The 27,670-nt window shown below is 35.3% G+C and overlaps 1 protein-coding gene across 1 annotated transcript in view; it reads left to right on the forward strand.

Moving 5' to 3' along the window:
- Positions 1-27,670, forward strand: part of METTL15 (methyltransferase like 15) — a 240,566-nt gene that overhangs the window by 83,145 nt on the left and 129,751 nt on the right. The window lies entirely within an intron of this gene.

Genomic DNA, 27,670 nt, shown 5'->3' on the forward strand with positions numbered 1-27,670 from the left:
TCATGTAAATCCTTCCAGATTTTTCTGAAAACCTTGTTTGTCATTTCTTATTGCACAAGAATATTCCACCACAATCATATACAGCTTATTCAGCCATTCTGCAATTGATGGATATCCCCTCAATTTCTAATTCTTTGCTATAAAAACCTGTTTTAAATATTTTTGTTCATATAAGTTCTTTTTAAAAAATATACATTTCTTTGAGATACAAACCTTGTAGTGGTATTGCTTGATTAAAGGATATACATGATTTCATAGCCCTTTGGGCATAGTTCCAAATTGCTTACCAGAATAGTTGAATCAGTTCACAACAGAAGTGCTTTAGTGTCTCAATTTTCCCATGTCCCTTTCAACATTCATCATTTTACTTTTCTGTCATATTAGCCCATTTGATATGTGTGATATGCTACCTCAGAATTGTTTTAATTTCCATTTCTGTAATCAATAGTGATTTAGAGCATTTTTTCATATGATTAGATAGCTTTGATTTCTTCATCTGAAAACTGCCTGTTCATATCCTTTGAGAATTTATCAGTTGGAGAATAGCTTGTATTCTTACAAATTTGACTTAATTCTCAATATATTGGAGAAACAAGACCTTTATCAGGAAACTTGCTGCAAAAACTTTTACAGAGTTATGATTACTCTGCATTTTCCCTATTTTCCCCATTTATTCTTTTTTCTCTTTTTTCACCTTGATCCTTCTAACCACTGCCTCCCCCAGTCTTCCCTCCTTTCTCTCACCCATATATCCCCTTCTCTCTTTCCCCTCCTACTTCTCTTTAGGGTAAGATGGATTTCTATACCCAATTAAGTGTGTATGTTATTCCATATTTGAGGCAGTTCTGATGAAAGCAGGGTTCAAGCATTGTCTTCTCCCCCATCTTTCTCTACATTGTAAAAGCTTTTTTGTGCCTCTTTCATGTGAGATAACTTACCCACATTCTACCTCTCCCCTCCCCCTTCTCCCAGTCCATCCCTCTTTCTCACGCCTTAATTTTTTTTTTTTTAGATTTCATTCCATCATAGTCAACTCATACCTGTGCCCTCTGTCTATGTATACTTCTAACTGCCCTAATAATGATAAAAGTTCTTAGGAGTTACAAGTATCATCTTCTCATGTAGAAATGTAAACAGTTTGACTTTATCGAATTACTTATGATACCTTTATCTTGTTTACTTTTTTAAACTTCTCTTGAGTCTTGTATTTGGAGGTCAGATTTTCTATTTAGATTGGGTCTTTTCATCAAGAATGTTTAAAAGTTCTCTGTTTTGTTAAATGCCATTTTTTTCCTCTGAAGGATTATACTCAGTTTTGCTGGTTGTGATCCTAGCTCCTTTGCCCTCTGGAATATTATATTCTAAATCTTGTGATCCTTTAATGTAGAAGTTGCTATATCTTGGGTTATCCTGGATTTGTCTCCATGATATTTGAATTATTTCTTTCTGGCTGCTTGCAATATTTTCTTCTTTACCTGGGACCTCTGGAATTTGGCTATAATTTTCTTGGGAGTTTTCATTTTGGGATCTCTTCCAGGAGATGACTGGTGGATTCTTTCAATTTCTATTTGAATTCTATTCTATTATAATAATTCTATAATAATAATTCTATTATTAAGATATCAGGGCAGTTTTCCTTGATAATTTCTTGAAATATGATGTTTAGGCTCTTTTTCTGATCATGGCTTTCAGGTAGCCCAATAATTAAATTACCTCTCCTTGATCTATTTTCCAGATTCATTGTTTTTTGGCTGGGATATTTCACATTCTTCTTTTTGATTTTGTTTTGTTGTTTCTTCATGTCTCATGGAATCATTAGCTTCCTCTTGCCCAATTCTAGTTTGTAAGTAATTTTTTGTTCAGTGAACTTTTGTACCTTCTTTGCCATTTGGCCAGTTCTCCTATTATGGAGTGCTTTTCCTCAGTGAATTTTTATACATCTTTTTCCATTTGGCCTATTCTGTTTTTTATGGTGGTGTAATTTTCCTATGTATTTTTTGTGCCTCTTTACCAAGCTGTTGTCCCTCTTTTCCTAATTTTCTTGCTTCACTCTCATTTCTTTTCCCAATTTTTTAACCTATATTATTTGATTTAAAAAATCTTTTTTGAGACCTTCTAGGAATTTTTTTTAAAGTCTGAGGCCAATTCACATTTTTCTTTGAGTCTTAGTATGTAAGACTTTGCTATCTTCTTTTGAGTTTGATTTTGTGTTTTGCTCTTCTCTGTGGTCATTGTAAATTCCTATGATCAAGTTTTTGTTGTTGTTGCTGTTTCCTCATTTTTCCAGACTATTTCTTGGCTTTTAACTTAATGTTAAATATGAGCTCTGCTCCATGTGTGGAGGGTACACTGTCTCAAAATTCAGGTTTTTCATGTTGCTGCTCCCAGAAATAGTTCTGGAGATCTGTAAGCTTTCAGTTCTTCTAAGGAGAGCTGTGGTCACTGTTCTCCTGGCCTGTGACAAGTGACCATAAGCATTCTTTTTCACCCTGGAATTGTGACCATGGTCCCTGTTCCCCTGCAGTTGCATGCTCTATTTTGCTAGTGCTGCCCCTCTCCCTGGCAACTGTGATCCAGAACTGTGCAACAATGCAACAGAGTTCTGCATCCAGTGCCAACAAAGGGTCCCTTTTAATCTCCTTCTTATCCAGTTGTCTGACCCCCTTATGGTCTGTGGGCTGAGAGCTTCAGAAGCTGCTGCTGCTGATTCAGTCACCCCCAAGGCCTGCTTCTGGCAGTCTACTCTCACCCAAGTGAGACAGAACTTTCCTGTTGACTATTTAAGTTGTCTTGAGCTAGAAAATTGTTTTACCCTGTCTTTTTGTTGATTCTACCACTCTAGAATTTTGAGGCATTATATCAAAGTTGTTTGGAAGGGAATTTGAGAGAACTCAGGTGAGTTCCTGCCTTTACTCCACCATCTTCTTTTGATCTTTTTTTAGGGTCTCTTTAGACTATTAGCATTTTCTCTCTCTTTTGTTCTATTGTATCACTGTACCCAGCATGAGCATTGAAAATATGAGAAGTTTGGATTTGGCATCCTTGAAAGACTACTGTTTAGAAGTTCATGTAGATCATACTATGATAGCTTATAATTGTTCATTTACTTTTTCTTTTTACTTTTAAGAAGTCCTAGTCTACTTGCCTTATTTGTTATATGAGTTCAGATTTCTTGTCTGAAATCCTTGTGGACTGCTAATTCACAAGACAAGGTTTGCCTGATGGTGTAGAAAACCTGAGTAGATATTCCTAAGTGTTTAATCTTTTGGGGGAGCTCTATATTTTTGAGGGCTTTTATGAGTATGTTTTCTTTATATTAACCTGCCTGTACTAATGAGGGGTGAGCTAGAAAGTCAGTTTGTACTATGTATACAAAGGTAGAGATTCATTGGGAGAATTTCAGGTCATAGAGACCCAGATGAATTTGCCCAGACATCCATGGAGAGCACCTATGGTACAGTAACTCTTGAAGAAATTTTGGTTTACGTTGACTATGATAAAGGATCCCTATAAAATTTCTTTGTACTCCCATTGGATGGCCATGTTCTGATGGAATCATGCAAGTGTTTTATTTTTTTTTTTTAACCAAAGACAACTTGGTTTCTCACTTGAAAGGTGAATGAATGTCATCTAGTCAACCCCAGGTACCTAATACCTGTGGGAAGAGCTCTTCGTGCTTTGGGATCCCCATAGGGATCAAGGTTTCCTTCTGAGATTTGGAAGCTTGATTTTACTTTCCTTTTAAGTTGGTCCACAATTAAACCCAGCTTGTGGGTCTAGAGGAGAGGCATTACAGTAGGAAAGGGTGAGGGTGAGTACCCCACTTATATCTGGTACATGAGTGGTTTTGTTATAGCTCTTTATACTTGCCTGAACCAAGAATAAAGGCATTTCTCATTGGGAGGAGAGGCCAAAGTCATCAGCCTTTTAGAATTAGCAGACTAATTAAATTAGTGTTTGGTTGTGTTTGCTAGCAAACACTAAACTAAATTGGTTGGATTCTCACCTGAGGGATAAGGAGGTTACTTCTAATAAACCCTAGTTCCCTAATTCCTCTGGGAAAGCCTACGTGTTTGGGGGCATTCAAAGAAAGCAGGATTTTCCCTTTGAGAAGGAGGGCTGAATTTCCTTAGCTTTTACTTTTTCTGTTTTTATTTTTTTGAGTTCAGAATGACTTTTTACAAACAGTAAGACAATCAATCAATATTTGTTAAGCATCTGCTACTGTGCTAAGTGCTGGGGATACAAAAAGAGGGAAAAGACTGTCCCTGACCTCAAATAGCTTACCATCTAGTGGGAGAGGCTGGCTTATCATCAGGGCTTGGGGGACTGACAGGCTATTAGAATTTTACATATTTTGTTAAATTGTATCACCATGTATTTGGAGGAATAAAAAGTATTAATTCCTGGATTTGCATACAGACTGTGCCAGGTTGACTTTTCCTAAGACCCGTGAGTACAAGACACTAGTGAAGACATTCACAAAGCATAATGCAGAGTCTTCCCAAGTTATTAGACAAATATCCAGGACTTGGGACTGGAAACACTTCCTGAATCCAAAAGTCTTTGGATTAGCATTGCTTCTAGCCCAGTACCCTCAGCTATCATCCTTGTGGAGTTGCCACTTGGCAACTGGATCCTGAAGGTGTTACAGCCCCATTTATTCAATACTAAACAAAAAAGTTCTTGTCACTAAAGTCCTTGGCACTGTCATATTGTTCAGCATCAGAAAGTAACATGATTTTATCAGTGGAAATGACTGTTAAAGGAGAAGCATTAACATCTGCTTTGCCTTTACACCCTAAGGAGCATAGGACCTTTTCTCCCACATGTTTTATCTCTCTTGTTAGAACATGGGCTCCATGACAGAAGGGCTGCCTTGCTTTTCTGTTTGTATCCTCAGTTTAGCACAGTGCTTTGTGTGTGGTAAGTACTTAATAAATGCTCTCTCTTTTCGTTCTTTTATATTCCATTGGATTTCCTGGGGAGAGCAAATCTTAAATTGGGGAGAGAATGATGATTGGATCAGTCACTCCACCCCACTTGAAATAACAGGAAATCCTAGTCATGATGTCTTTAATCAAATCCATTAAACTAATATATGCATGTCATTCCATATTCTATAAAATAGCAAGCCAGCTCTGAACCCCAGATTATTCAAGTATATGGCAGCTTAGAAGAGAGAACAGTTCCAGTCAAGCTCTTTAGAGGGAGTCTTTGGGCCCAGAGAAGAGAAGAAGTAGAGCCCCTGTACCTTTTCCCTTCCCTTCTATCTTGACCAGAGGAAGACCTTGTGAACTTTGTAGGGTTGGAGGATTTTGGCATCTCATCTGCTTCCTACCAGTGTCTCCAAAGCAGCAGTGACTAGCAGAAGGGTTTGCATTGGGAGCTGAGGACCAACAAAACAACTAAATAAAGACAGTTTCAGGACTCTGTAAGGAGATGAACAGAAAAGGGAATCTCATGAGTACTCCACAAAAGGAAGGAAAGGACTCCCAGCAGCCAGGATATGTGTTCGGCTTTAATTAAATGGATTCTTTAAATTTAAGCTCACTTTTCCCAGGATTCAATATGTATTAACAGAAGTGTGACCTAAGTTTGGGCTGATTTTTGTACCAATTCACTTTACCATGACATGTAAGTAAATATATGTTTTAAAGGATAATTAAGTCTTGTTAGCTAATTAATATGGACTGATTATCCAATAGGAGAAATACAGGCTTATATCTCCTCCTTTAGATCTCTCAGGGGAGAAGTAATGGTCAACCTCTGGACACTCAGGTTGTCAGTGAGAACCAGAGATTGGGATAGTAGCACCAAAGCATGTGCTATGTAAGTATAATCCAAGTTACTTTATAAAAAGATGGGGTGCTATGAGATCAAGTGGGAAGAAAATTATGTCCAGTTGGGGAGGATCAGGAATATATGGTCTAACCTCTTTATTTAAAAATCAGGGAATTTAGACCAATATATAGATTAAACTTTAGTTATAGAAATGACCTGACCGATTAGTCATATAACAAGGAGATTCCCCTGACAGCCATTCATTGAACAACATTGTGTTGAATGGATTCTTGTGCCTAAGATTATCAAAAGGCATTGTAGAAAGGATGATGGCACACTCTAGATTGAACAACACACTATTTATCATCTATAACCAAGGAGTCATCCCAGCTACAAGTCACAAGACAGGTTGTCTCTTCCGTGACATTTTAATGTCTTAGAGCTTTTGTTTGAAAAATTCAGTAGAAAAAATAAGTTGTGAAAAAAGACAATTTCTTTGTGAATAAGAGTGACAGCAAGATGAAATATTTGCAGAATGACAGAATGAGTCTTATAGTAACACCAATACTGTTAGTAAAATGGAAAAAGGTGATCAATGTAGTGCAATGTATTGATTTTCTTTTGTTTATGATATAACTTTTATGTTCTTTGATGGTTGTGGTCACCCCTGCCCACAACATAAGCTAATGTGATAGTTACAAATAAAACAAAATAAGTGTTTAGCAGACAGCTACCCAGTCAAGCTTAGCAGTGCAATAATAAATCAAGTGCTTGGATGGCAAAATTGTTGGTTCACAGTGTTAAGACTATTGAGTTGACCTTCTGTGTTCACAGATACATGCTGTAAATCATTTTAGGTACAAAGATGAATCAGAGTGACAAATGTTTCCTTGTCACTATAATAGGCAAGAAACATAGGTAAAACCTAAGAGAAGTCAGTGAACTATTTCTGACTGATTCAACATGTACTTGTGATGTACTTGCTTAGCAAATGCAAGTATGTCAGTAGCATGGCAAAGCAGATGATTAATTCCAGTGAATTTTCTTAGCCAGAATAACGTAACATAATCATGTCAGAATAGATCATTTTTTCTTAACATTTGATGTATAAATTGCATCAAAAAGGTTGCCTTTGGTTATTTTCAGGGAACATATACCAGATATAGATACCAATTTTGCCCCAAATCTCTACTAATTTACCTAATATAATGGTGTCAGATAAAAGCCATTTCTTTTAAATTTTGACACATGTCAATATATGGATCCAGGATTAAGATAAAATTGACTTTTAAAATTCAGAATAAACTAAACATGAAAGTTTAATATAATGAAAATTGGGAATTAATGAAAATGGCATAAAATTCTAGCCAGTATATTATAAACTGCTTGAAAGCCTTAAAAAGGTTGTTAATCAATGTATGTAGGAGGTAGTGTGGGATAGTGCAAGGAACTGCTGACCTTGAAGTAGAAGTCTTTGGTCCAAATACCAGTTCAGGCACTTGGCTAATTCTTTGGCCATGACAACTTGTGACCTGACATAAGCACTTTAATTTCACTCAATCTAAGCTTCTCATAATAATAATAGCTACCATTTATATAGTGCTTACTACAGGCTAGGCGCTATGCTAAGTACTTTACCATCATTATTTGATCCTGACAACAACCATGGGAGGTAAGTGCTATTATTATCACCATTTTACAGATGAGACAACCGAGGCAAACAGTAGTTAAGTGACTTGCTCAGGGTTACACAGCTAGTAAGTGTCTGAGGCCAGATTTGAACTTAGGTCTTCCTGACTCCAGGCCTGGTTCTCTATCCACTAGATGGTCATTCTTATCTGCAGAAGAAATGATTTTTATTTTTTCCTTATGGAAGATGTCTTGACAAAGTCCTACTCTGATAATTCATCTTGGTCTGCAAGGTGATTCTGAGTTCTTGAAGGCTATCTCAGTAAAGTGCAATCTCTGGCAGGTTCTACTGTGCTGAAAAGGCTTTGCATATGGTCCCAGGCAAAGACTATCTCTTCATTCCACTGACCAGTCTAGCCAAGTGCAGAGTATATCAGCAATAGGCTGCCCATTTGGCTAATTCTTTGACTATGGAAACCTATGAAATAAAGAAAAATTCAAAAGGACCCTCAGTCATGTGTAGCCTCTATCCCTTTTGTGCCTCTACAGTGAAAGGGCAGAGAGTTCTAAAAACCACACAGTTTTTGAATCATCTAAACATTAACATAACTGTTGGTAAACTAAATTTGATATCCTTTTCATAGGAACAATAAATGGAGCTCCTTTGGAAAGGGCTGAATTGTATCAATTGTGGCATCTTAACCATAAATGAAGCTAGAAGGTAGAAGGAAGTTGGAACTAAATAGAGGGATTATTCATTGCTAACAACTTCTCCTTGGGGAGGCAAATAAAGGAGGAGTTAAGAATTGGTTTTATCATGTATACAAAATCAGCATTTTATGGGGCATTTGGTCATCTTGAATTACAGTACTCATAATTATTGGCAAAAAGGCCACCATGAAAATAATTGTAGCTTAATCTATTGCAGAGGATGAAGAGGTAAAGGAAATCTATAACAAACTCAACAAGACCCTACAAATTAAATCAGTATACACATACATGATGATTTATATGTTTATATATAAATTGTGTATACATATATGCATATGAACACTTTATTTTTGTTTAACGTAGAGGTGAGAATAAACAAGGATGGCAAAAATTATGTTGAAACATATAGTTCAGGAGGAGGAAATGCGAGAGGTCAAAGATTTATGAGCTACAGAAAAGCTTTATGAATACTTTCTTTGAAAAAATACTCAGAAAGCCCTAGACATGATGAGTACCAAATAACATCACAAAAAACCACCCTGAAATCGATACTAACAGGCAGGAAATGATTCATTACTGATGTACGAGTCATTCATGAACCAGCTGTCTGTGTGCATTCAGATCACTGACTTATTGGAGCAAAGATCAAAATTAATACAAAGCTAGAAGAAAAAATAAAAATGAGTAAAAGATAAGGCATATAATTAAAATAACTCCATTTTGACCTATTTAAATGAGCTATTGATGTGGAAAAATAAGAACCTGATTATTAAAGCATATAGAAACTAATTTCATGTAGAATTTTGACTGGCATAAATCATTTGCCATTACCAGGAGACTAACAGAGCTTAAAAAGCTCCTTAGCAAATCGCCACTTGACTTACCTGCCCAGTAGACAGCAATGATAGCCAAGGGCAATGTCAATTTGGAATATTAACTTAATTTTTCAAATGTTACAGAGAAAGATAATAAGCAGCATTTTCTTAAAAAGAGCACAAACAGCTATATCAAGAAAAGACACTTTAAAGAAAACTTACCAAAAGAGAAATGTAAGCAAAATAGTTCTTGGTACATTAAAAGAAGACACTAGAAAGAGGATAATAAATAGAAGGATGCAAAGGTCTACAAGGATTTTTATAACAAAAACTTTTCACCATTGAAAACACTGCAGTCATCATATTTGGACAGTAATAGATTGTTTCTAGAGGGGTAGAAAAGATACACTGAAGAAAACATAGACGAGAAAAGCAATCTAACAAGATCAAATGTACATAGAGGTGGACTATGTTGTGACATAATTTTGAGGGCATGGAAAGTACAAAGTATTAAAAAAGTACCAAAGTGAGGAAAAAACCTTGAACATTATTATTTTGAGAATAACCTCTATCCACATGTAGGGCTTCCCTGATAAGGGCATTAGGAGGAGCCAGGCTTTCAGAAGAGGCTTTCTGTAGTTAACAATATCTTTATCATTGCACAGTTGGCTTAACGATAGAATGCAAGATCATTTTCTGCTTATTGATTGATGATGATAAAAAAAAGGCTCAGTAAAGCCGAATGCCTCCTTAAAGCTTCTCCCTCAACAACATGCTTCCCATGCATGTGTCAGGCTTATGGAGGATTTCTTGAAATAGGTAACAACATAGATCAGCTTATCTAGTGACCATCTGATTATTAATATCAAGACAGGCAAAAACTTCAAGGTATATGTTTATTAAAAATGCTTGCAGTTCTTGTGAAGGAGACTTAGCTCAGAGAACAAGTTGATGCTCTGTTTTACAGATGACATTATATTGATGTAATTCAGCTCCAAAATGTTATATAGAGGCCCCTAAATGAGATTTATTAATCACTATAGCCAGTTTGGCCTTTTTGTACTGGAAATATTCATTGAATGAACAAGGCCCAATGTCTAAATGATGATGTCTGAATGATCAACAGATTTCGTCTGTCAGTGTAGGTAACTACAAATTTCAACTAAAATTTAGTAATCATTTGTTAAGTACCTCTGTGTATTAGCACTGGAAATATAAAGACAAAAGCAAAACAGATGTCCTCAGAGAGCTAATATTGTGTTGGGGGAACAATGTCTACAGAGAAAATTATAAATATAAAATATGTGTGGACAGTGGGTTCTACCCTGTATTAAACAGAAGTAAAGAAGACTGGATTTTCTTTGGGGAATTGCATGGTTCTTTTAATGATTCTAGTCTTCTCCCTGAAATTAATATCAACATCACTATGGTATTACTTTGTGGCTACAAGTCATGAAACCTCCAGTATCCTAAGAATTGAAATAGACTATCAACTGAAGGACAATAAAGAAATGCATGGTAGTGGATGGAAGAATAGAAGGAAATAGAGCTAAGCTTCCCAACATAGGTCTTCCATAAAGATCTAGAAAACATACCAGATGAAGTTCTGATTGAGAAATTAAAGAAAAACATCTCAGCAAGTCATATTTCCAACTCAGATCAATAGAGAAGACCTCTAGACATTGGGAACATCTGAACATTGAAAACAGAATCTAGGTAGCAATGCCCTATAAATAGCATTTTAGCACTTGAGAACTGAGAGAAGAACAATATTGTATATAATAATTTGTATCAGGACAAGAAGAGGTCTTAGTTCCATAAAGGAGGGCCCAAATCTTGCGCAGGATGCAGGAACAGGTGCCAACTGGAAACTCTGTTGTTCTTTACCGTGCAAGATGGATAGAGGAGAAGACCTGGGCCTAAAGTTGTCTACTAAGCACGGAACAAGTTCAGAAGTAAAAATCAGTTGCATGGTTCTGATCCCAGGAGAGGCACAGAACCGAAATACTTAAAGGGAAAGTTAAATTGAGTTACAGGGAAAAATAGACAGTGAAACTGAAATAGTGGAGGAGCTCAATTTGCCCCTCTCATACTTAGATAAATCTAACCAAAAAATAAAGAGTGAAGGACCTTAACAGAATTTGAGAAAAGTTAGATATATTTGACCTCTGGAGATTATTGAATGAGATGAGAAAGGAGTATACACATTTTTCAGATATGGATAGCACCTTTACAAAAATTAAGCATCTGTTAGGGTCTACAAGCCTCACAAATAAATGCAGAAAAGCAGAAATGTTAAGCATGTCTTTTATGGACCATAATGAAATAGAAATTACCTACATACAATAAAGGCATAAAATGATTAAAAACTAATTTGTGACTAAATTAATTTAATCCTAAAGAATAAGGGTGTCAAAGAACAAATCAGAGAAAAAAATGAATACTTTTATTAAAAATAAGAACAATGAGATAATACACCAGAATTTTTGTGGTTCAGTCAAAGTGGTCCTTAGGAGAAAATTTATGTCTATAATCACTTTTCATCAATAAAAGTTAAAACTGCAGATCAATGTTTCAGTTGGGCATGAAACTAACAAAACAAAACAAAACAAAACACTGGAAAAACCAACAAATTGACAGCCTCCAATTATGCACCAAAATTGAAATCCTGAAAATCAATGAAGAGGTGAAAAAATTGAAAACAATAAGGCAACAATATTGAATTAGTAAATAAAACCAGGAGCTATTTTAAAAGGAAAATAAAATAAAATAAAACAAAACTATTAACTAACTTAATTTTTAGAAAAGAAAGAAGAAAACCAAATTATTAGTATCAAAATAAAAAAGATTAATGCAATACCAATGAAGTAATAAAAAAATTATTAGGAACTATTTTACCCAATTGTATGCCAGTAAAACTTACAACCTAAATTAAATGGGTCAATGTTTCTAACAATATGAAATGCACAGATTAACTGAAGGCATACAATCCTTAAGCAACTCAATCTGAGAAAAAGAAATTGAATAAGTCATAAATGTGCTCCCGAAGTATGTGGGGGATGGGGAGAGGAGGGCCCAGGACTGGATGGATTTCTAAGTGAATTCTATCAAATATTTAAAAAAAATAATAATTCAAAAATTACATGACCTGTTTAAAAAACACAGGAAATGGAGTCCTACTAAATTCTTTCTATGACATAAATATGATATTGATATCTATACCAGTGAGGGTCAAAACAAAAAAAGGACAACATCTCTAATGAATCTTATTGAAAAAATTTTTAAATAGTATGTTATCAAGGAGAAAATAGAATCATATCAAAAATATTATGTACTTTGACCAGGTTAGATTTATAACAGGAATGCATTGGCTCTTTTAATATTAGAATAATTATAAACATAATTGACCATATTAATAACAAGCAAAAATATCATGATTATATCAATAGATGCAGAAAAAGATTTTCAGAATTTATATCTTTTCCTTAGGAATAGGAATAAACATAGGAATAAGCATAGGAATAAACAGATCTTTCCTTAATATGTTAAGTAATATCTATCTAAAACCAGAGCCAGCATCTGTAATTGGGATAAATTAGCAATTTTTCACAGGGGTAAAGCAAGGATGTCTATTATCACCATTACTATTCAGTTTAGTGCTAGAAATGCTAGCTATAGCAATAAGAAAGGGAAAAAATGAGAGAACAAGCATAGGTAAAAAAGAAACAAGTCAATTGCTTTTTGCAGAAGATATGATGGTTTATTTTGAAAATCCTACTAATTTTACCAGCAATAACTGATTCAATTAACAACTTCAGCAAAATTGTAGGATATAAATAAAGCCACATAAATCGGCATTTCTGTATATTAGCAACAGAAATCATCAGAAAGGGATAGAGAAATTCTATATAAAATGGTTAAAAAATAATTGCAAGACAACCTTCCAGTAAACATAGGCAACTGCTGGTGGGGTAGATAAAGAGCTAGTCCTGGAGTTAAGACAAGCGTTTAGATCCACCATCAGACACTAACTCTGTGACCCTGGGCAAGCCCCTTGATTTCCCTTCCCCTCAGTTTCCTGAGCTACAAAATGGGGATAACAACAGTGCCTGTTTTTCGGGGTTGTTGTGAGGGCTAAATGAGATAATATTTGTGGAGTGGTTGGCACAATTTTTGGCATAAAATAGGTATTACATAAATGCTAGCTATCCTCTTCCTTTTCATCCTTATCATTGTTATAATTATTAACTATATGGAGAGAGCAATAAAACACTTCATACAAATAAAGGGAGATCTACATAATTGGAGAAATATTAATTTCTCATGAGTAAGACAAGCCAACGTGATAAAAATGATAATACTAGGATATATGCTCTGCCACAGATAATATGTCTTGTCTCTAAAGATCAGCCTATCTGCATTTGGAGCAGCTCACTTCTAGAGGATTGGCCACTGTCCTCCAAGGCATAGAGGTGTGGCATTTTGCATTGTTGGCAACATTATCCACGTAGATGAAATCTCTGATGCTAAGGTATTGAATAACCAGGCTCTAACAAATGCATAGTAGGTGCTTTATACATGTTTATTAAATTGGATGTAAACTTCAGGGCTTTACTCATCAATTGTTTATTATGCATTTCTAAGTAGAGAACACTCAAACATTTCAATACAACATGATGGAAATATACTTCATTATCTTGCCCCTCTTCCAAACTTTCCTATTTCTGTCAAGAATACCATTGTTTCATCACACTACAATCTAGTTAATCTGGGCTACTTGACTTTCCTGATATGTGACATTCTGTCTCTTACATGAAATGAAGCCTCTACTTCTCTCTCCCTCATAGAATATAGCTATAACTTCCTTGAAAGCTCAAGGCTACTACCATCACTTACCTTTCCACTTGAGGCCTTTTATCATTTGATTGTTTGTGACCTCTCATAAAAATACCCAGAAACTTCATAGCTAAAATTCAGAGTTTCTAAGTTAAAGAAAAAACACTATGAAAGTATCCAGAAAGAAAAGAATTCAAACACACTGTCAGAATCACAAATGATTTAGCAGCCTCAACCAACTTGTATTACAATATTCTAGAAGGCAAAGAACATAGGCTTATATTCAAGAATAACTTTCCCAACAAAACAATATAATGATATAGGGGAAACACTTGATTTTTAGTGAAATAGAACACCTATAAATATTCCTGATAAGCAGAGCTGTTTAAAAACTTTGAAATTCAAACTCAGAAGTTAAGAGAAACAGAAAAAATGTAAACACAAATGAACAATGATAAAGGACTAAACAAGGACAAACTGCTTACAATATGAGAAGATTGTTCATGTATCCCTTCTGAACTGTATCATCATTGGGGCATAGGAGTGCAATTAGACTGAGGCAGGGAGTGTTTCTGTTCTGTTTTGGTGATCTTAAGAAAAGAATCAAATGAGAAGATAAAAATAATACAACCATAAGGGGATTGGAAGTGGGGGAGAGAGAAGAAAGGAAAAGAAGATTAGGGGAAAATTATCTCACATAAATGAGGTAGGCAAGTAGACATCTATACAAACAAGCAGGAGGAGATTGGATGAATAGCTGACATTTCAACATCGCTCTCATCTGAACTGATTAGAAAAGAGAAGAAAATGCACATAGACACATACAGGTAAATAAATTTTGTTTTTCTCAGCAGGGAAATAGGGAAAAAGGAGAAGGGACAGGGAAATAGAGGAAGGGTAAACTAAGAGAAGGATTAGTCTTAAGCAAAACAAACTCTAAGGATGTTCAAAAGTATTTATGTCTCTCTTTGAAGTGATAAAGAATGGCAATCTAAGGGGGTACCCATCAATTTAGGAATGGTTGAATAAGTTGTGTAGATAAATGTGATGGAATACTATTGTGCTATAAGAAATGATGAAAGAATTGGCTTCAGAGAAACGTGAGGAGATTTGCATGAACTGGTGCAGAATGAAGTAAACAGAACACGGTGAATAGTTAATAGGAATGACAGCAATTTGGTAAATTCAAACAATTATGAAAGAGTTAGGAACTCTGGTGAGCATAATGACTTTATTATAATTCCACAAGACAAACATGCTACCTCCTCATGTTTTGCATGTTGATAACAGGGGTTTTGTTTTTCTTTGTTTTTTGTACTCAATTGTGTGTGGGTGAAGTATTGGTTGAGAGGGTGAGAAAATAGATTTTTTTGATTGAAAAATTTTTTTAAAAGTTAAAAAAAAGTTATCGAGCACTCAAATTTTGGAAAAGCTAAAGTTGTGAGATAGGTTTATTAAATAATTGTTGAAATCTCCTAATAAATGATGTTCTTATTGGTTTTACTTAAGGATCTTTCAGAAATGCAGCCTTTCATTTAAGGATATACCTATTGAATTTTGTCAGAAATGAGTCCAAGGTTGCAAATATGTAGATTAAAAGGGAAAAAAAAGGTTAAACATTTTATTTATTTTGTAACACCAGGAATTAGTAATTAGCAAAAAAGTAAAATGTGTTCATGGGAGGAAAACTTAAAGCGAAATAAGGCCATATTGTTTCCAAAATGGGAGGAGGACTTACTAATTAAAAATCTTGCACAGATTGGAAATGACTAATCAACATTAGGGAAATAAAAAGGGAAAATCTGTACTGGTGTTGCTCATGTCTAAAAATGGTTCCATGTCCAATTTTAACAATATTTTCTAGCATGTCACTAGCAATTGTGCTTTAACTACTGGACTGAAAAGAAGAAGTATTTTGTCATCTACTATGTAAAAAAATATTTTGTAACTTAAGATCAGTTTAAATATGTTTGTCGTTGTGGAAATATCTGTCTTATTGCAGATAAATAATGTTTGTTGCATGGTATTTCATTCAAAGTCATAAGTGCTTATCAATTTCATCTTCAGTGTGAAGATTTAGAATTCAATAATAGCACAGAATCTCAAAGCTGGAAGTTACCTCAAAGGTCAATCTAGGCCAAACTGCTCTTGACTAGGAATACCCCCAATGCCTCTTCTAAGTGGTCATCATCCAGCATTTTTGGAAAGAATTCCAGGGGAGAATAACCCATTGATTTAAAAAAAAAGCAACCAGTCTTATGTACTTTTCTCTGTATTTCTCAGTTTTTCTGTACACTGAAACAAAATGTGCCTTTCTGAAACTTTGATTCCTTAATACTGTTTTGCCCTCCTAGGCCCAGTCAGCACAATTCTATTCTGTCTTCCCTGTGGTAGTTCTTAAAATATTTGGAGATAAGTGATCATATCTCTACTCCATATTTTCTTTCATAGGCTAGACATTACTCATTTCTTCAGCTTACTTTTATATTCCAAGGTTGCTAGTCCCCTCAGCTTCCTGGTCACTATCCTCTGGCCACATTCCATTATGTCAGTGATATATTGTGACTCCCAAACGGAACGTGTTATTTCAGTTTCCATACTACTGCATTAGGGTAGAGTACATGACGTAAATTAAGTTTCTTTACAATTTAATTAATCAAGTTAGTCTATACACATTAAAAATGCAAAGCTAGGTAGTGATATTTTAAAAACTATAATAGTTTTTAAAAAGAAATTTATTATTTATTTTTAGTATTAATTTAGAAAAACAATTGAGTTCAAAATTCTCTCCCTTCCTGTAGTCTTTTCCCCAACCCATTGAGGAACAAGCAATATGTATCAATTATACAACTGAAATCATTCAAAATATATTTCCATATTAGCCATGTGGCCAAAAAAGCAAGAAAAACAGATTGAAAAATATATACTTCAATCTGCACTCAGACTTTATTCATTCTTTCTCTGGAGGTGGATAGCATTTTTCATCATGAGTCCTTTGGAATTCTTTTAGGTCATTGGTTTGATCAGAATAACTAAGTCTTTCACAGCTGATCATCTTTACAATATTACTGTTAATGTATACAATATTCTCCTGGTTCTGCTCACTTTGCTCTGTATCAGTTAATATAAGTCTTCCCAGATTTTCTAAAATCATCCTGCTTGTCATTTCTTATGGCACAGTAGTATTCCATCACAATCAAAATACCACAATTTGCTCATCCATTCCCCAATTGATGAGCATCACCTCAATTTCTAATTACTTGCCACCACAAAAAGAGCTGCTATAAATATTTTTGTACATATAAGTCCTTTTCCTTTTCCTTTGATTTTTTTTGTGGCTACATACCTAGTAGTGGTATTGATGGGTCAAAGGATGTAGTTCCAAATTGTTCTCCAAAATGGCTGGACCAGTTCTCAACTCTACCAGCAGTGCTAATTTTTCCACATCCCCTTCTGTATTTGTGATTTTCTATTTCTACCATGTTAGTGAGTCTGATAGATTAGAGTTGTTTTAATTTACGTTTCTCTAACCAGTAGTGATTTAGAGCATTTTTTCATATGACTACTGATAGTTTTGATTTCTTCTTCTGAAAATTGCTTATTCATATGCATTGACCATTTATCAACTAGGGAATGACTCATATTATGAATTTGACTCAGATATTAATATATTTGAGAAATGAGGCCTTTATCAGAGAAATTTGCTGTAAAATGTTTTTCCCCCAGTTTCTTGCTTTCCTTCAAATCTTAGGTGCATTAATTTTGTTTGTGAAAGCATTTTTAATTTAACATAATCAAAATTATCCATTTTACTTTCTATAATCCTCTCTCTCATGTTTAGTCATAAATTTTTCCCTTATTGATCTGACAGGTAAAATATTCCATCATCTCCTAAGTTGTTATATCACCCTTTATATCTAAATCATGTACCCATTTTGACTTTATCTTGGTATGTAGTATGAGATATTGGTCTGTATCTACTTCCAAACTCCTCTCCAGTTTTCCCAGCAATTTTTGTCAAATGCTGAGTTCTTGCCCCAAAAGTTTTGATCTTTGAATTTATCAAACACTAGATTACTGTGGTCATTTACTTCTATGTATTATGTACCTAACCTATTCCATTCATCTACCACTCTATTTCTTAACCAGTGTCAATTGTTTTGATGATTACTGCTTTATAACACTATTTGAAATCTGGTACTGCTAGCCCATTTTTCTTAATATATTTTTTAATTGATTCCCTTGATAATCTCAACCTTCTGTTCTTCCAGATGAATTTTGTTACTATTTTATCTTGCTCTATAAAATAATTCTTTGGTAGTTTGATTGGTATGGCACTAAGTAGATTAACTTAGGTAAAATTGTCATTTTTATTATATTGGCTCAGTCTTCCCATAAGTAATTAATATTTTCCCAGTTGTTGATATAATCATATTACTTTAGTTGTTTTTGTTATTAATATGATCAATTATACTGATAGCTTTTCTAATATTAAACCAGCCTTGCATTCCTGGTGTAAATCCCCCCACTCCTGTGATAATATTGCTGTACTCTCCTTGCTAGTATTTTATTTAAAATTTTTACATTATTTCATTAGTTTTCTTTCTCTGGTTTTGTTCTTCTTGGTTTAGGTATTAAAATCATATCTATGTCATGAAAAGGAATTTCATAGGACTCCTTTACCTATTTTTCTAAATAGTTTATATGGTGTTAGAATTAATTCTTTTTTATATGTTTGGTAGAAATCATTTGTAGAATTCACTTTACTAGAATTTTTCTGGTCCTGGGGATTTTTTTTTTTTCTTAGCGACCTCATTATGGCATTTTCCATTTCTTTTTCTGAGACAGGGTTACTTAAATATTTTATTTCCTCTTCTGTACTCTGGGAAATTTACATTTTTGTAATTATTCACCCATTTTACTTAAACTGTTAGATTTATTGGCATGTAATTGGGCAAAATAGCCCCTAATAATTGCTTTAATTTCGTCTTCACTTCTGACTTATTCACTCTTTTCAATTTTGATACTGGTAATTTGGTTGTCATCTCTTTTTTTAAATCAAATTAACTAATAGTTTATATATTTTATTGATTGTTTTTTCTTTCTTTCATAAAACCCGCTCCTAGTTGTATCAGTTCAATTTTTGTTTACTTTCAGTTTAATTAATCTCTTCTTTGATTTTCAGGAGTTCCAGTTTGGTGTTTAATTGGGGATTTTTAATTTTTTCTTTTTCTATTTTTTTAAATTACAAGTCCAATTCATTGCTCTATTCTTTTCTTTTTTTTTTTATTGATGTAAACGTTTAAAGATATAAAATTTCGCCTAAGCACTGCTTTGGCGGCATCCCACAAACTTTGTTTGGTTGTGCCATTTTTGCATTATCTTTAATGAAATATTGACTGTTTCTATGATTTATTCTTTTACTTACTCATTCTTTAGAATTAAATTATTTTAGTTTCCAATTAATTTTTAATTTGTGCTTCCAAGGACCTTTATCCAATATAACTTTTTATTGGATTATGATCTGAAAAGGGCAACTTTAATATTTCTACTTTTCTGCATTTGTTTTGAGGTTTTATGCCCAAATACATGATCAGTTTTTGTGAAAGTGCCATTTACAGCTGATAAAAATGTATACTCCTTTCTCTTCCTATTCAATTTTCTTCAACAGTCTCTCATATCTAACTTTTCTTTTCTTTTCTTTTATTAATTTAATTTATTAATTTAATTTAATTAATATATTTAGTTTTCAGCATTGATTTTCACAAGAGTTTGAATTACAAATTTTCTCCCCATTTCTACCCTCCCACCCACTCCAAGATGGTATATATTCTGGTTGGCCTATTCCCCAGTCAGCCCTCCCTTCTGTCACCCCACTCCCCCCCATCCCCTTTTCCCTTCCTTTCTTGTAGGGCAAGATAGATTTCTACGCCCCATTGCCTGTATATCTTATTTCCTAGTTGCATGCAAAAACTTTTTTTTTTTTGTTTTTGAACATCTGTTTTGAAAACTTTGAGTTCCAAATTCTCTGCCCTCTTCCCTTCCCACCCACCCTCCCTAAGAAGGCAAGCAATTCAACATAGGCCACATGCATATCATTCTGTAAAACCTTTCCACAATACTCACGTTATGAAAGACTAACTATGTTTTGCTCCTTCCTAACCTATCCCCCTTTATTGAATTTTCTCCCTTGACCCTGTCCCTTTTTAAAAGTGTTTGTTTCTGATTACCTCCTCCCCCTATCTGCCCTCCCTTCTATCATCCCCCCTTTTTTATCTTATTCCTCTTTCTTTCCTGTGGGGTATGATACCCAATTGGGTATGTATATTATTCCCTCCTCAGGTCAAATCTGATGACAGCAGGATTCACTCATTCCTCCTCACCTGCCTCTGCTTCCCTTCCTACAGAACTGCTTTTTCTTGCCACTTTTATGTGAGATAAATTACCCCATTCTATCTCTCCCTTTCTCCCTCTCTCAATATATTCCTCTCTCATTCCTTAATTTGATTTTATTTTTTTTAGATATTATCCCTTCATATTCAACTCATCCTGTGCCCTCTGTCTATATACACACACACACACATACACATATATATACACATACATACATTCACACACATATATATAATATATATGTATATATATATATATATAATATATGTATATGCATATTCCCTTCAGCTATCCTAATACTGAGGTCTCATGAATTATACACATCATCTTTCCATGTATTAATGTAAACAAAACAGTTCAACTTTAGTAAGTCCCTTGTGATTTCTTTTTCTTTTTTTTTTATATTTAATTTATTTAATATATTTAGTTTTCAGCATTGATTTTCACAAGAGTTTGAATTACAAATTTTCTCCCCATTTCTCCCCTCCCACCCACTCCAAGATGGCGTATATTCTGGTTGCCCCATTCCCTAGTCAGCCCTCCCATCTGTCATCCCACTCCCCTCCCATCCCCCTTTCTCTTCTTCTCTTGTAGGGCAAGATAGGTTTCTACGCCCCATTGCCTGTGTATCTTATTTCCTAGTTGCATGCAAAAACTTTTTTTTTGTTGTTGTTTTTGAACATATGTTTTTAAAACTTTGAGTTCCAAATTCTCTCCCCTCTTCCCTCCCCTCCCACCCTCCCTAAGAAGGCAAGCAATCCAACATAGGCCACATGTGTATCATTATGTAAAACGCTTCCACAATACTCATGTTGTGAAGGATTAACTATGTTTTGCTCCTTCCTTACCTATCCCCCTTTATTGAATTTTCTCCCTTGACCCTGTCCTTTTCAAAAGTGTTTGTTTTTGATTACCTCCTCCCCCTTTCTGCCCTCCCTTCTATCCTTCCCGCATTTTTATCTTCTTCCTCCTTCTTTCCCATGGGGTAAGATACCCAATTGAGTGTGTATGGTGTTCCCTCCTCAGGTCAAATCCAATGAGAGCAAGATTTACTCATTCCTCCTAACCTGCCCTCTCTTCCCTTCCTAGAGAACTGCTTTTTCTTGCCACTTATATGTGAGATAATTTATCCCATTCTATCTCTCCCTTTCTCCCTCTCTCAATATATTCCTCTCTCATCCCTTAATTTGATTTTATTTATTTAGATATCATCCCTTCATAGTCAACTCACCCTGTGCCCTCTGTCTATCTATCTATCTATCTATCTATCTATCTATCTATCTATCTATCTATCTATATGTGTGTGTATATATATAAGTGTGTATATATATAAATATACACCTACATACACACATATGTACATATATGCGTACACACACATACACACACATATACATATATATATATATATATATATATATATGTATATGTATGTATATATACATGCATATTCCTTTCAGCTACTATGATACTGAGGTCTCATGAATCATACACATCATCTTTCCATGTAGGAATGTAAATAAAACAGTTCAACTTTAGTAAGTCCCTTATGATTTCTCTTTCTTGTTTACCTTTTCATGCTTCTCTTGATTCTTGTGTTTTAAAGTCAGATTTTCTATTCAGCTCTTGTCTTTTCACTGAGAAAGCTTGAAAGTCCTCTATTTTATTGAAAGTCCATATTTTGCCTTGGAGCATGATACTCAGTTTTGCTGGGTAGGTGATTCCTGATTTTAATCCTAGCTCCATTGACCTCCGGAATATCATATTCCAAGCCCTTCAATCCCTTAATATAAAAGCTTCTAGATCTTGTGTTATCCTGATTGTGTTTCCACAATACTCAAATTGTTTCTTTCTGGCTGTTTGCAGAATTTTGTCCTTGACCTGGTAACTCTGGAATTAGGTGACAATATTCCTAGGAGTTTTCTTTTTGGGATCTATTTGAGGAGGCAATCTGTGGATTCTTTCAATTTCTATTTACCCTCTGGATCTAGAATATCAGGGCAGTTCTCCTTGATAATTTCTTGAAAGATGATATCTAGACTCTTTTTTTGATCATGGCTTTTAGGTAGTCCAATAATTTTTAAATTATCTTTCCTGGATCTATTTTCCAGGTCAGTGGTTTTTCCAATGAGATATTTCACATTGTCTTCTACTTTTTCATTCCTTTGGTTCTGTTTTATAATATCTTGATTTCTCATCAAGTCACTAGCTTCCACTTGCTCCAATCTAATTTTTAAGGTAGTCTTTTCTTTAGTGGTCTTTTGGACCTCCTTTTCCATTTGGCTAATTCTGCCTTTCAAGGCATTCTTCTCCTCTTAGGCTTTCTGGAACTCTTTTGCCATTTGAGTTAGTCTATTTTTTTAAGGTGTTGTTTTCTTCAGTATTTTTTTCTGTATTTTTTGGGTCTCCTTTAGCAAGTCATTGACTTGTTTTTCATGGTTTTCTTGCATCATTCTCATTTCTCTTCCCAATTTTTCCTCTACTTCTCTAACTTGCTTTTCCAAATCCTTTTTGAGCTCTTCCACAGCCTGAGACCAGTTCATGTTTTTCTTGGAGGCTTTTGATGTAGGCTCTTTGACTTTGTTGACTTCTTCTGGCTGTATGTTTTGGTCTTCTTTGTCACCAAAGAAAGATTTCAAAGTCTGAGACTGAATCTGAGTCCATTTTTGCAGCCTGGCCATGTTCCCAGCCAACTTACTTGACCTTTGAGTTTTTCATCGGGGTATGACTGCTTGTAGAATAAAGAGTACTTTGTTCCAAGCTTGAGGGGATGTGCTGTTGTTTTCAGAGCTATTTCTATACAGCCAGCTCTGCCACACCAGCACTCCTCCTTCCCCAAGAACCGCCAACCTGGACTGGACTCAGATCTTAAGCAGTCTCTGCACTCCTGCTCTGATCCACCACTTAATTCCTCCCTAGGTGGGCCTGGGGCTGAAAGAAACTGAAGCTGTAGTTCTGTAGCTGCAACACCTCTGAAGGCCCCAGGGTGGTGGCCGAACCGGGAACCCCTTTCACTCTGTCCCCCCTGCAGCTTTTCCCACTCACTTTCTCTGTTGTCTTTGGTGTTTGTGGGATGAGAAGTCTGGTAACTGCCACAGCTCACTGACTCAGGGCGCTGGGGCCTGTTCTGCCCAGCTCCTGGTCTGGTTGGTCCTGCCAACAACCATGCTGGGCTCTGCTCCCCTCCGCTCCCAGCTCCGTGCGTGATAGACCTCACCCAGCGACCATCCAGGCTCTCCTGGCCTGGAGTCCTGCTTCCCTCTGCTATTTTGTGGGTTTTGCAGTTCTAGAATTTGTTCACAGCCATTTTTTATAGGTTTTTGGTGGAACTTGGTGGGGAGCTGACACAAGTCCCTGCTTTCTAGCTGGCATCTTGGCTCCACCCCCCATATCTAACTTTTCAAAAACTCTAGTCACTTCCTTAACTTCTTTCTTGTTTATTTTATGATTAGATATATTTAGTTCTGAGAAGGTAAAGTTGAGGTCCCCAACTAGTAACAATAATAGTTTTAAGCATCAATTTACCATATGTACCTAGCTGAACATTATGGGAAGAACTGAGGGCTGGTGACCTTACCATCCCCTTTTCCCTGGCCCCAGTTTTTCCTTTTGGCTCTGTCATAATATTCCCCTAGAGCAATACGGTCCTGTGTTATAGCAAGAGAATGAACTGGAAGTCAAAGTGTATGAATAGGAGGCCCAAATTTGCTATGAATTTACGGTGTTGCCTTATACGATTCACTTTTCCCCTCTGAGCCTCTATTTCTTTATCAGCAGAAATAAAAGCATTGGACCAATCCTTTTGCAGCAGAAATACTTCATCAGTAGAAACAAAAGTATGGGACCAATAAGATTTTTTCTGGTCATAATACTCTGCATCTACAGTATGACAGTGTATTACATGAGAACAGGGCAGTGTAGACACAATGATAGAAGATTTGGAGTTTGAACCCATAAGTTTAAGTCCTGGTTCTGTCACTGACTCATTTCATTACCCACCAACACATTATTTCATCTTTTTGGGACTCTTTTTATTAATAAAAATGAAGAGGTTGTAAGAGATGATCTCTGAGGAGACTTCCATTCTTAAATAGCGTTACGATTTTATGATAAGCAGGTATAGCTTCTGTCAAAAACTCAGAATAGGTAAAATCATATTATTGTACTTATAAAACCATAAGAATAAAATGTCATTTATATAAAGATATATGCATATCTATTTAAAAACAAAAAATCAGATTAAATTTAAGAAATGGGGAAAAAAGAGGCATCATAAGATCCTAAATATAAAGCTAAGGGACCCTTAGTGGCAGAAGTACCCAGTTTTTCATTTGAAATGTAGAAAAAACTTGAACAGTGAATAAAATACTCTGCTGTTGAAATTGTAAGGTATTATAATTAATTTCAACTTATGGGTAATGTTCCAAAGAGGTTTGTTCATCAAGAAGGGCATATTTATCATTAGGAATAAGTTACCATGTAATCTTTAGTCAAATTAATGAATTTATGTAGGTTGCACTCAGTAGCTGAGCACCTTTCTTATAGAATTTCTTATACACACATCACTCAGTAGTGATTATAAGTTAATAACACAGACTTTGAAATACACACCTTTGTATGTCCAAAATGAATGCTATGCCTGAAAGAGCATAAGAATTGAATTCTCACCATAGATTTAAAGCTGAAAAGGACCTTAGGGGTCATCTAATCCAAACTTCTTAAATGATGTGTGATAGTGAGAGAAGTAACATGAGTTGTGTAAGGTCACACAGGTATGGTAGGTAATGGAACTGGAATTTAAATCTAGGTACTCTGGGTTCTTTCCACTGCACCATATTGCCCTCCTATTCAACTTGAGATGCTATTGCATTGATACTTCTATCTCTTAGAGCAAGATTTGATGATGATTGGAGTTAATCTTTGTGAGTTGCCTTCAGAGCTTATATTACCTTCCTTTTAAATAACCTCAGTGGCTACAGGTATTTAATGTTTGAGAGTCTGTTTTATACTGATTTGAAAGTCATTTAGATCCATGTTTGGTAAAAATAGCTGGTAATAGGGCAGCTAGGTGGCACAGTGAGTAGAGCACTGGTGCTTGAGTCAGGAGGACCTGAGTTCAAATCTGGCCTCTGACACTTGACACACTTACTAGCTGTGTGACCTTGGGCAAGTCACTTAACCCCAATTGCCCTGCCTTCCCCCCTCCAAAAAAATAGCTAGTAATGAGAATGATTTTCTTATGTACTTACACACTACCTGACTTCAAAGGCCATTGTCAAAAGTTTCCAATATTGTTTGAACAGTGCATCCATTACCAACATTACTACATATCTTTTTATTATGACCATTTTGAAGAGAACCATTGTTGTGAAATTCTTGTGTAGAATGAAGCTCCTTGAGGTCAGGAACAGTTTTATGTTTGTCTTTGTCTCTCTGCCACTTAATATAGTCCCTCGACTCAGGTTGATGTTTAATGATGTTTGTTGAAATTAATTGTTGAATAATTTATTCCTTGTTCACCATTTGGGTATACAGTATTTTAAGATAACTGGATGAAGGTTTTCCTATCTTCTATTGCCATGCATATCTTAGTTTCCCTTTTATAACCTGGATGTCATTGTTAAACGTGAAAAACAAACTAAACAAGGATTGAAAGTGGAGATGCACTTGTTCTCTGGATAATCCCAGAACTTGGGTAGTGGTCTCCATTTTGCATCTGATAAATGCTCTCTCTCTCCCCTTTGGGATTGTTGTGTTATACTTGATTTGCAATGCTAGATCTTTTTTTCCCCTCTGGAAACTTACTTGATTATCAGCACATCTCCAAGGACATAATCATGATATAATACAAATAATCATGTAAATTGCAATTTATCTCCTATTTCCCCAGAAAAATCTTAATGAAGAATTTTTATATTGATTAGGATTGCTCTGACTTGGGAGATGTAACAAACAATCTCAGGGAAATATATTTTTTTTTATGTGTGCTTTAAGTCCAGTGCTTAAGTTTAGAGTTGGTATTCAAAAAAAAAATAATTTTCTAGCATCACCCAGGGCAAATGTTTCCTTAGTTTAACTAAGCACTTTGCAGTCTTAAAAAATGGAGAGGGGAAAGGAATTTAACAAGGATTTTAATATTTCAGTTCAAGAAATAACTGTACAAACTAGAAAGGAAATTCTTAGGATTTAAAGAGCCCTGGAATGCCCAGACACCTCTACAGAAACGTTCTTACTTTAAATAGGGTCAGAAATAAGAATGGGTCTCCCACAGCCCTTGTTCTACTTGTTGCATATCTTGTTAACAGTGACACTTTGTAGTATTTCCACCCACATTCTCTCGTTTCCTCACTCTTACTCCTTCCTCGTGTCAACCTTTTTCAGGAGGAAATGATGTAGGGAACGGTTTTCCTCCTCACTCCTCTCCATTTAGGGCACTTGGATGGGCTCAAGTTGCTGAAAGCACGGGCAGACTGTGGTTTCTGCTGACAGTTTACGTGCAAGGAAAATAAGCAGCGTGATCGCTGTCCCCTTTCTTCTCTTTGGTGGAGAATGTTGGCAGTGAGAATTATTAAAGGATACAACCATTTGTTGCTATGCTTTCATTTATGCAGAAGAAAATATAGCATTACATAATGAATCCATGCCTTTGTGTACTTTTGAAAGGGTTTATTACATTTACTATTCTGTATTATTATTTTTATTTTTTTATGGGGAAGAGTAAAGCCCTCTCTTTTTGAGGTTGATGAAGCACCAATAATATTTCAGATATTCTAATAGGAAGCATTCTATCTTGTAGCATACATAGGCTCCAAATGACTTTTGAATCAGACCCTCCAAAGTAAGTGATTACTTAAGAGGTCTATATGGAGTTTTTTGTCTCCAACAGATCATTTGCATGTAGGATTTGAGCTATAAGGAACCTCAGAGGTCACCTAGTATACCCTTCCACATCTACATCATTTTACATTTGAGAAAATTAAGACCCTATGGTGACTTGCCCTAGGTTACGCAGGAAGCAAGTGTAATTTAATTCACCATCCAACCATCCAATTCACCATGGGAGGCACTGTGGTGGTATGCAATAAACAGTGACCTTGGGATGCACTAAAGAACTTGGAGTTAAGGGATCTGAGTACAAGTCCCTGCTTTCTCATTCACTGCCTTTGTGACCTTGGCCAAGTCACTCTCTAGGCCTTTGTTTCCTTCTCTATAAAATGGGGGGTTTGGAATGGATAACTTCTAAGATCTCTTTCAACTCCAGAACTCTGATCCTTTTTCCTAACATGTTGTCTTGTACATAGTAAGTACTTCTAAGCATAATGCTTGTTGAATTGTTGACTTTGTAGTTTGGGCAATAAAAAATAGACAAGGGCTGAATATCTTAATCCTCTTACCATTTGAAGTTCATACTATGTCAATAGGATTTTCTTGATTGTTTTGTGTTTTCCTTTATTTAAAAAAATTTAGGGAGAAGTTGGATGAGTCTGGAATATAGAGTTATT

The sequence above is a fragment of the Trichosurus vulpecula genome, chromosome 6, assembly GCF_011100635.1.
Source record: "Trichosurus vulpecula isolate mTriVul1 chromosome 6, mTriVul1.pri, whole genome shotgun sequence".
NCBI classification, from domain to species: domain Eukaryota; kingdom Metazoa; phylum Chordata; class Mammalia; order Diprotodontia; family Phalangeridae; genus Trichosurus; species Trichosurus vulpecula.